General features: G+C 40.2%; 1 protein-coding gene across 16 annotated transcripts in view; it reads right to left on the reverse strand.

The window, feature by feature from the left end:
* pcdh15a (protocadherin-related 15a) overlaps positions 1-12042 on the reverse strand; it is a 197280-nt gene that overhangs the window by 169458 nt on the left and 15780 nt on the right. For 14 of the 16 annotated variants that reach the window (XM_034897631.1, XM_034897633.1, XM_034897632.1 and 11 more), the window contains exon 2: positions 2377-2436. The exons of the other annotated variants lie outside the window; for them this stretch is intronic. The gene's annotated coding sequence lies outside the window, so the exon portion shown is untranslated. The remainder of the gene's footprint in view (positions 1-2376; positions 2437-12042) is intronic. 16 annotated transcript variants of the gene reach the window in all.

The raw sequence follows: 12042 nt of genomic DNA on the forward strand, positions 1-12042 counted from the left end.
CACACACACACACACACACACACACACACACACACACACACACACACACACACACACACACACACACACAAATATAGCTGTGATAATGGTAACAACAATCAGCTAGCGTGTGGATCATACTCTTTTATATACATACAAAATGTTCCACATGAACAATAGACACCAAGGCTAAATTGTACTCTTGCTTGTGTTGCATTTCCTCAGCAATGGGTCAACCTTTGGCAATGATGATTATGTGCTTATTATGCTTCTTTGCTAAATAAAAAGTAAGCATTGAGGAAATCCATATTGGCAAGGCCATGAGAGAATGGTGAGTTTGAGCAAATTTTTGTTTACAGGCACATTTAATCACTTCCATTTTCCTGTCATTCCAACCCTGTCTGACAGCTTTTGTTGTTACTGACGACCTCTGTCTGTCATGAGGACTCAAAATAATAATAATTTGCACACTGAACACATTCTAACAGCAGAGTATCGAGCTCAATAAAGACACCTGTTTACACCAAACAGATGGATAAGACAACTCTTTTATAAAAATGAAACTTTTTTCTATGTACAGTACCAGGTGTTACTGGCTACTTTCAACATTCATTGATTCTCAATTCCCTTCCACATGTCGCCATAGCTTCACAGTGACATATAGAGATACAGAACAAAAATGAATTTATATAAGCACAGATATTTTCAGAATACACATGAATGTCTAGGCGATCCTGCAAAACTGCAAAAACTGGTATTTTTCTAGCAATTCCATCCTGCTGTGTACTCTGCACCCACACAACACTTGTGTTGTAGGTTTCCTGAACCGTTTAAAATCCACTTCCAGGTGCACCGCAGGTCAATACAGAACATCTAACAGGATGCCGTAACACACAAACACACAAGAAAAAAGGCCAAGTTTCCAGACAGGACATTCTCAACTGCAGTTTGTGTTCTGCCTAGTGTTAACATCCAAATAAAATTGGAGATTAGTGTGAAAACAGTTATAAAATTCAGCAGATTGTAACATCCTATTAAAGAATGCAAGACAGAGGAAACTGAATATTATTTTTTCAGGGAGATAGATTTGTGGCTCAAGTGATGAGGGAGATCATACAGTATTAGAGTTACAGTAAAGCTGTAGAAGAGCCCTGAATTGGATTGCCTCAAAGGGCTGCTTTTCTCTCACTCTTCTACTCTTTTCTGAAAGAAAACCCCATGAAGACGCAGGGGCTGTCTTGAAAAAACAACACTGACAAATTTGATTAATGAGATGAGTCTCTGGTTTGATTATAACCCCAAAACAAACCTTCATTAACTCCTCTACAATACAGTGCAGGCATACAATAGTCATTCAATTAAGACCATTGAGCCAATGCCAGTAATGCAAACACTGGGATTTGGCTTGTTCCACATATAAGGTAGACTTGTACGTCTAATCTCTGATCCTGAAACCCTTCTTAATACCATGTGAGCCTGATGTCTGCGCTTGACTGAACATGCTATCTATAACCATCTGAACCCCATCATCTCCCATCACGCTCCAACCACCTTCTCAGTGTATATCCCCTATGCTGTGGTACATGCTCTACTTCCTGCACCACTGCCTCGCTATTTATCCCAACTCTCTTTTCTTTTCTCCCTCTTCCTTGTTCTTCACCTTCACACACACAAGCTCTGTAGCTGTCACTCAGTACATAGATTGCAAATGTGTTTGCATCGTATTTTTGTGTGTGGTAAAAATAAAAGTCAAAGAAAGTGATTGAGACAGTTAAACAGAGACACAGAGGGAGATCAATTAACATAAACAGATGAGTCCTCATTCGCATCTGCAAAAAATATGAGTGTGTCGCACAGCTATGAAAAGATTTTTTCTGGGAGAAAATTAGAACACCTGCAAATGTGAGTCCTTAAGGTATAGACTAAACACATAGCCACAACCTCCCTTACCAATAATTGATTGCTGATTGTTTTTGAGTCGATTTCCTGTCCTAGCTTTAAAATGCAAGGGTAGCCATTTGTAATCTCTAATAACAGTAAAATGACTTACTCTAAAGCCAACACAAGATGGGCCTCGAATGCTGGTCAACACTGACGGGGGGACACCTTAAATATTTACCAAGTGGACCCTGTATATGCTATTTTATGATGGCAAGAAATTTGCTTGAGACAGAGAGCAGCAGCAAATGTCAGGGTGAATCATCTAAGTAACATCAATAAAACATAGCAAAGCAATGAAAAACCTCCATGGACCATCCAATCTGATCCAGTATGCCTCTGGGATGTCCCATTTTAAGTCTACTAATACACACATAGAGTACATGTAACAGAAAAACAAACTGAATATTTTACAGATTACCAAAATGACCAACATATTTAAATCTGAGAAAGAAATACCTGATTGGAGTTCCTGTGATCATTCCACATCACGCCCTTTAGTCAAATTCACACTCACACCTATGCAGAAAAAAGAAGGAAAGTGTTAGATCCATAATGCACACTGTGTAAGACGATTCAAAGCATCTACCTAACAAATGCAGAGGCATGCCATGTCTCAGTCAACTGTATACCAATAATCTTCTCACTTATTTGTGAATTTAAGGGTAACTCATGATCTCATTCACAGAGAGTATCCCTTCAGTCTCCCACATTTCCTGTCAGTCTCTATTATACTGTTCAGTGATGCATACAGTATTACAAACATGTGAGTTTGTCTTGTGCAAAGATGGAGAGCAGCCTTGTAGACTACTGTACTGTAGTTGATCCTGCATGATATCTACTGTACCTAAATTATCAGCTTGGCTGGAATATGGGCATAATCTGTCTGGTTGAGACAAATCAACCAGACTGATTATGCCCATTTTCCAGCCAAGCTGATATCAGGAATATATATCACCCAGGATATTGATATTATCTGGAACAAAGCTGAAGAGTTTTATACATTTTGAGTAGGGAGACCAGATTTCTCAGAAAAACTCCGGGGACATTTTCAGCTCAGAAGCATATACACCTCCAAAACACTTCTTGTTTTTATTTTTGTAAAACTCAAAACGGGGACACTAGACCTAGATCCGTTCTCATTAGGGGCTGAGCCCCCCTAAAGGTCTGATCCTAGAATCACCCCAGCTGCTACTTCATACTTGTACTCCACTACACCTCAGAGGGGAATGTTGTAATGTTTACTGAACTACATTTATCTGACAGCTTTTGCTTTATTGCTTCAGGCTTGTTTCTGCAACAGCTCATTAAGTATCGCATTCAATAAAAACTATTGTGAAAAGATTTTCCTTTGACATTGACCCAGTATTAAACAAGATCGCTGCAGTTGGCAGCAGAGAAACAAGCTACAATGTAAGTTAATAGGATAATTGTCTAGCTTGTATTTACATTCATAAAAGTGCTTGCTTTTCTACGGACAGACTCAAATTAATATTCGAAGTGTCTGACAACATTATGGAAAGGAATGCTAAGGAGGTGGACCTTTCTGTTAAACATTAATATACTTTTTTAAAACAGTTTGCATCGATGCAGACTCACGGAAAGGTCTCGGTAAGTGTGTACTCAAACCGTCAAGCCCTTTGAAATTCGACATTGGGACAACCCTAAGCCCTTACAAATTTCGCGGATTGGGCCAACGTCTCTCAAACCCTCTACAGGTACGTTTGAGTGCAATTTTTCATGGATTGAAATGACATAGAGAGAATTTAAGAATTTAGGAAACTCTATCAGCATGGAAAGACCTTAACACTTGTTTACCTCACCAGAGCAATCAAACTAATTAAACAGCTATTAGTTAAAACTACAGAGTCCCACTGAGAATGATGCAATCTTCTACCCACATGCTTTACAAACACCACTGCAGGTATTTATAGGCAGAGAAAAAGAAATTGTTCTACATTTTACACCCATATATGAACTCACAATTATTCATTCATGAAAATGAATAGATAATGTCAAGTTGTCATCGCAAATCTCTATATGGAGTCAGAATGCCATGAAGAGGAGGAAGGCATTGCTTGCATTAAGGGTATTTGATGGAGGGTGAATTACAGAGCTTGCTCTATGAGACGGATTGTCTCAAAAAATTCATCAAGGGCCATATAAAAAAAAAACATCATGCAGTGTTGGCATTAGCGTGTATGAATATAAGAGAAAGAGACAGACACAGATATAAAAGAAAATTGAGGAGAGAGGCCGTATCAGATTTTTTTAAGGGAGGTGCATACAGTACATCAAAATGTGAGCTACTGTGAGATATAGCTTCAAGGAAACGTGGGAGTGGATAAACACATGTCTCAAAGGCTTCAGCAGACTATGTATATGCTCCAGTCACGGATTGCTTCCTGAAGCACTCATTTTGCTTCATTTCCCATTCCATCCTTTAGTAATGAATAGCATTCATCACTGCATGGACGTGTCCATGGCTGTATACAAGGAAGAAAGACAGGAGAGGAGAGACAGAGACAATGAAAGAACAAGCGATTATCTTTCTCCTCTACACTGACATGTTGCGTTAATGGCACTCAGTAATTATAGTCAATAGGGCGGTGACATGCAAATCTTCTGGTCCCCATAATTACAGCCCGATAGTCTCGTATACATCCTTTCAAGAAATGGACAGTTGTCACGGTTCAACATTTAGAGCGACAGGCACTGATAGGCATGTTCTCTGCAAATGAGTCATAGCATTCATCCACTTTGCTGTGCTGATGTCGACTTGTGACGGCTTGGAGGATTAAAGCTCTGTGCAGCCATTGTCACTGTCACCACATGCTGACTGTACCCCTGATGTTGCCTCCACCCCTTCCCATCTCCCTGTGGTCCCGAGGACAAGGTTCTGGTTCACTGCACTCTGCCATGCAGTTTTAGCCTGGATTTCCGTACGAGCTTAACAGGGAGTGTATCTCGTTGTTTAGCACTTCAAAGGAAACAAGAGAAAAGAGAGGGACGCAAGAGTGAGAGTGGGAGAGAAACGGAAATGATAGACACAGGGTGAGAAAGGGAACATGAAAAAGGAAAAGGCAGAGGGAAAGCAGCAAAAGAACAGAGTAGGGGAGTGGGAGGGAAATTTTTAGAGAAATAAGTGAAGAAATGGAGAGAGTTTGAGTGCAAGTAATTTCTTTCTCAGCAGCTAAACTAAAAGTGCTACATCCAGTAGGCTTATGTCTAAAAAGAAAGGACACAGTCAAATTTTATTTAGGTACAGTTAGGGCTGTCAATTACAATATTTAATGGCCATTCTTCACATAATTGTCCTTAGTTAACTCGCAAATTATCTGTTTTAAATTTACTTTAAAAAAGATTTATTTTTTAAGTTTTTGATGCTCTTATCAACATGGGAGCAGATAAATATGCTTGCTTTAGGTTTATTATTAGAGTTCACTTGTAGAAGGGTTCTCTGCATCAGCTGTATGCTTGACCAGCACAGTTGAGAATTAACGTATTCAAGTCTTAATTCAATTCACATCAACAGTACTTGCAATTAATGTCAGTCTTGTACAGAGAACCGTCTGGAAGGGCCTCGAAACTGAACTTGCCATGCTTGTCTTTATCCATTACTGCTTAAGGTTTAGCTTGTTTCTGCTAGCCCACAAAGCTCCTGCTGCATCCCTTCCGGATTTCCCAAACTACGAGAAGGCCCGAGGCCCAAATCACGGAAATGTGCATGCATTTATGGTGCGTTCAAAAAATATGGGCGTTAAAACAAATTTGCTTTACCTCTGTACTATTACGTTAATTTAGACTAGGTATAGTATACTGCAGCTATGATGTACGTATTTAGAAAGAACAGGCCAAGTGTCAAATTTTGCCAAACAAAGAAATTTTGTGTTTTGGCATTTTTGCACATAAACTGTCAGTTTATAAAGTGCACATTTACAGTTTGATGCTTTTCTCTGCTTTCAAATTGGATCTTCGCTGTGGCAGGGCTAAATCTACCACCGCAACCACTTTAGGCAATCTTGTTTTCGGGCTTCATACCTGAATGTTAAACATGGTGTTCCAGTGCATTCCAAAAAGTGTTTGTAAAATGACAAAACCCTAATATGGTAAAGGTTTGTTATTAGCAACTAAAAACTACTTCCTTAAGGTTAACGAAAGACTAAGTATGGCAAAAATGGTTGTTGTCGATAAAGAAATAGTTTGACATTTTGGGAAATAAGCTTGTTTGCTGAACTGCCAAGTGTTAAATTAGAAGATCAATAGAACGTTCACTCTTATATATGTCCATTCAATATGAAACTGTAGCCAGGAGACAAGTAGCTTATTTTAACAAAAAGACCACCACAGGGGAAATCTCAAAGTTTCACACAATGACAAAACCACTTCAAACGGTAAATTCCTGCTAAAACATAACTTATTGTTTTCATACTTACATTTTTTGATACAATACAAGATACAACTTTATTACTTTGTGAGGATAAGGGTGGGGTGGTTGGAGTCCTGTTTTTACTTTACCTGACAGATGCTTGCTGTTTTCCCTTACCTTCCAGTCTTTATGCCAAGCTAAGCTAACTCTCTCCTGGTTGTTGATTTGTATGCTATGAAAATTATACAGATCTATTGCGTATGCATAAATTCCAAAATGACAAACTATTCATTTAAGATACTGTATGGTTAGGTAACTACAACACTTGGTTATTGAAAAACTGTTGCCATGATAATGATTATGAAAAGATCACTGTAACATGAACAAGGAAACACTGCATTAATCCACCAGGCCAACTTCCAAACGTGTCAGGTAGTTTATCTAGAGGGGAAAGTCTCAGAGGTTCTAAAGAATTAAAAGGTGCATGAACTTCTCCCCATAATAAGAATAAGACTCAGTTAAAGAGCTTGTCTTTATGCAGACTCAAGAGAGAGAGGTAAAAGAAGCAGTGCACAACAATGAAAGGGTCAACACAAAGACAAGATGGGTTTGTTGGTGATCAGTAGGAACATCCATAAAGGTCAGGCTTTTAATTTCAGTTTCTGTCTTCAGGGAGCACACTTCACACCTCTCGCTGGCAAAATTGTAATTACAATATCTACTATACTGCTTTGGCTCTTGTAAGCCCTGTGTGAGGTAAACACTAACATTTAAAGTTACATGTTTTACTGCCAAAAACTGTAGGGCACATTGCTTTGCATGACTAAGACATATTTTAGACAAACATGCTGTAATTGTGCATAGCAATTATGTGGTGTGCATTTGCTCTTCTTGACAATACACATACTCCACTTTACTAAAACTATATAATCTTCAATTACAATATGAGCTGATGCTGCATAGCTAGCTAGGCCCTGGAACTGAACAACATCTATGTGTTGTCTTCTTCACCTACAATAACTCAAAGCTACAAAGAAGCCAAGCAAGGCCTACAACAACAGACACAAAAACAAAGATTAAAAGGGTAATTCTATGAAATAATTGGCCATCAAACATTATTTCCACATGTTCTAGAGTGGGAAGCCAGTGAATAACAAAAAACATTGCACTTCAATGAAGAGGACTGCAGAACAAGGGAATTACCTATACAAGACTTGGCTGAGAAAGGACTGGTTGACAAATTTCTTATTGCCAATTTTTTTTTTAACTTATGAATACTGAAAAAGCTTGTTTTTAAGTAGTTATGTTACAAAATTGAAAACATGACAGTGTAACTTATGTCAAAGGTGTCAATTCAACACACAACTTCAAAACACATTTTTGGGTCAAGTTCAGTCAGAAACTGATGAAGAATCATTCATCCATCCATTTTCATCCACTTATCCGGTATCAGGTCGCGGGGGCAGCAGCTCCAGCAGGGAACCCCAAACTTCCCTTTCCCCAGCCACATCAACCAACTCCAACTGGGGAATCCCGAGGCATTCCCAGGCCAGGTTGGAGATACTCCCGCAGCCCCTCCCACAGAATCTCCCAAGGGACCCGGTCATATGCCTTCTCCAGATCCACAAAACACATGTAGACTGGTTGGGCGTACGCCCAGGCTCCCTCCAGGATCCTTGCGAGAGTAAAGATCTGATCCGTTGTCCCACGACCGGGATGGAATCCGCATTGTGCCTCTTCAATCCGAGGCTCGACTATAGGCCAAACCCTCATTACCAGCACCTTGGAGTAGACTTTACAAGGGAGGCTGAGAAGTGCGATACTCCTGTAGTTGGTACACATCCTCTGGTCCCCCTTTTCGATGAAGGGAACCACCAACCTGGTCTGCCACTCTCTAGGCACTGTCCCAGACTTCCACGCAATGTTAAAGAGGCGTGTCAACCAAGACAGCCCCTCCACACCCGAAGCTTTCAGCATTTTTGGACAGATCTCGTCAATCCCTGGGGCTTTGCCACTGTAGAGTTGTTTGACTACCTCAGCAACCTCCACCAGGGAAATTGACAACAATACCCCATCATCCTCCAGCTCTGCCTCCACCACAGAGGACGTGTTGGCTGGATTTAGGAGTTCCTCAAAGTGCTCCTTCCACCGCTCTATTACCTCCTCAGTTGAGGTCAACAACGTCCTATCCTTACTGTACACAGCTTGGATGATTCCCTGCTTACCCCTTCTTAGGTGGCGAACAGTTTTCCAGAAGTCCAGACCAAAAGTCCTTCTCCTTGTCTTCTCCGAAATTATCCCGCACCTGCTGCTTTGCCTCTGTCACAGCAGAGGACGCAGCCCTTTGGGCCCGTCAGTACCTTGCAACTGCCTCCGGAGTCCTCTGGGTTAACATATACCAGCCTAGGATGCTCCCACATACACTTGATGAGCATCCCTATGTTCAAACATGGTGTATGTTATAGACAAGCCATGACTAGCACAGACGAAGTCCCCTAGCAGACTACTACTCCCTTACAGGACTCCATTCAAGGTCTCCAAGAAGGCAGAATACGCTAAACTCTTGTTTGGTGCATATGCACAAACAACAGTCAGAGTCTGGCCCCTCACCTGAGACCACTTTGCCATGGGAGACCCTACCAGGATAACACAGCTCCAGAAACAACTCTCAGGTTCATAGGGACACACAAACCTCTGCACCACAATAAGGTGATGGTTCCCGGAGCTTTCACATTAAATATTTAAAATAATAATTCTTGAACACCTGTACAGTACAGCTGACTTAATGATATCACTCATCAGCAACATCAGCAAAGAGTGCTAAAAGCAGCTCCCCTTTATGAATTCATTCAGCGTGTGACACTCCCAGTCTGACAGCCCTGGACCTTTGGTGCTAGCCATTAAGCTGAGATATTCCTTATTATTAACATGTGTCTCTGCTGATGTGCTTTAATGGACAGTAAAAGCCATTAAGACACTCTCTAGTGAGAAAACAGCCACATTAAAACAACCACATCGGAATAGAAGTGTGGGCAGACTCAGTAAATGAAAGACAGCAAGACAGAGAGAAGAAAGGGACAGAGATGTTTCCATTTAGTCCAGGAAAGGACAGCAGATTCCATTAAACACCATTGTCAAGATAAAAAGACTAATGCAATTGCTTTAATTATATCTTATCTTCCATAGCACAGTGATGATCAATGACGTCTGTTTTACAGAGTTGTGAAAATAAATTTTGAATGTCAAGCGCATTGGTTGCTGAGCATTCTATCAATAGTTATGTTTCATAATTTGCATACTGTTCATCTAGGGATGTGCTGTTGGCCGAAGCAGAAGGAAAAAGAAGAGTTGGAAGCGGGATTTGTGAAGGCAGTGTAACAACAGTGACATACATGGCATCCCTGCCAGCAACTCATGGTGACACCAGAGGTTCAACCATAGTATTCATTGTTTTTCATGAGGAACCTTGGCTCTTTTGAGGATCCCTCAAAAACAAGATGACACATCTCAAGGGGTTTATCCTAATAATAAACAAATTTGCAAACAGAGTACTTGTACTCTTACTCTATTGATTTCATGTATCCAGTACACAGATGACCTTTGAGGCACATGTGCAGAAACAAAACACTGGAAGAAACAAGTGATTCGAAAAATTAATGATTGCTTTGTGGTCCCTCTGTTGGCCTTTGTGGTATTTATTTTAATGCTTGTGTCCTGTACCAAGAGCCTTGAAACACTAAGGGCTTTCGTCTGTCTCCCTTCCTGCCCCAGCAACACCCTTTGTTTACTCTGATACCCTGTTTTGGGAAGATGGTACAGGCAGTCTTGTTTTTGTGGCTTTGTTTCTTTTCGGTTTGGTTTCCCTTATCTTTTAGTACTCCATAGACCTATGATTGATTGATTTGCCTGGGGCGCATCTTCTTTTTAGCCACGCTAGCAGCAATGGCAATGTTGGTCAGTCCACTACTTTGTCCAGATTGAAATTGCTTAGCAACTATTGGATCAATTGCCATGTAATATTAATCAGACATATAGGTCCCCAGAGTAAAAGTTGGTGATTGCCTGCCCTTGTTTTTAGCATCACTATGTGGTTGACATTTGTGGCTGAGAGTGAAAAATCTCAACAACTATTAGATGGATAGCCATGCAATTTGTAATAACTTTGGTGAACCTTTAACTTTACATCTATTGCCAATGTCAGGTCAACATTGCACATATTCTAAAACGTTGGCTTATAACCAAATAACTGCAGAACATTTCCATCAGCTACGGCTTTACTTTTTGTTTGATACCAATTAGCAAATGTTAGTACTCTAAAATGGTAAGCATAGTTAACATAATATATGCTAAACATCAGCATGTTAGAACGGCCAGTGTGGGGTCGACCTCTAGCTCACCCTGTAGAGTGTGCGGCCCACTTACTGTAGACTGAGTACTTGGCAGTAGCCCTGGATTCAAATCTGACCCGCAGCCCTTCCCTACACGTTGCCCCGTCTCTCTCCCCATTCCAGTCTTCAAGCTGTCAATTTAAGGCCATAAAAAAGCCCAAAATAATCTTTAAAAAAAATAAATTGCTAGTGTGGCTGGAATATTTACCATCTTAAATACTGCCTACACAAAAATGAATTAAAATGTTTACTAACTTTCTGGCTACATCTTAATCAAAATTAGCACTTTTGAGGTTGTAAAAAAACATGGTAAACACCTCTGTGAATTAGGTTGTGCTTACTCCCACTATGACCTTAATTCAAATAAGATCACCTGGTGAAGCTGCAATAATCAGTATAAACATTGCCTTACTTGGGTACTGTATAATTCAATTATTGGAGTGTTTTAAAGTCACTTTTATTGGCAGACAAAAGTAATTGTAATTGAAATGGCATGTGGGCCACTCTGAAACATATAATGAGGAATTTTCAAAAGGCAGAGGACCAAGATTTTCATTCCCTGGAGAGTGATAATGTTAGTAGTAATTATAAATGTGTCAGGGAATGAATGACCACAACAGTAAAATTGTGCAAAAGCAATTATTTACCATAAAAAGCCAACAGCACTATAGGATGTGTCCTTATGTTGGTGCCCCTATTTTCTGACTACACCATGTTGGTTCATGCCAAAACAGGACCTCAGTCTTACCTGCCACCAAATAAAACAGACAAAAGTGGGCATGTGGCGCTGTGCCCTACTCTGATGAACACTAGAATAAAACATGTACTTGAACACTGAATTGAGTAACATAACATACAAGACATGCATAACATACTGTAAATAAGAGTCCCATGTAAGAATGTCTGGGGTAGAGCATTTCCCAATAAAGTATTTCTAGTAAAAGAAGAATGCGGGCCATTGATTGCTCATTGAGGCATTGGTGGCCTTTCCAAGGGTGGCCTAGATTTTTCTCTGGGTTCTACAAATGAAAATCTATTACAGAAAACTATAAAACTAACATAAAGCCCCATGGTGATTTCTCCTGCACTGGACTGAGTTCCACTATGTGAATTTCAGGTCACAAAGCATCATCTATTAGCTAGAGTGATATGTCCAATTTTGCTGGATAACACACATACTAACATACTTGTCATACTGTACAATAAGGTTAGGAAAAAACGCTCACCCTAAATGGGAACACATTCAGGGGCACAGGAGCCCAGAGAATGGACTGTGTTTTGGATACAGATAATTTACACTACCGGTCAAAAGTTTGGGGTCACTCACAAATTTCCATTGGACTCCATTATAGACAGAATCCCAGCTGA

Source organism: Etheostoma cragini, chromosome 17 (genome assembly GCF_013103735.1).
Source record: "Etheostoma cragini isolate CJK2018 chromosome 17, CSU_Ecrag_1.0, whole genome shotgun sequence".
Lineage (NCBI taxonomy): Eukaryota > Metazoa > Chordata > Actinopteri > Perciformes > Percidae > Etheostoma > Etheostoma cragini.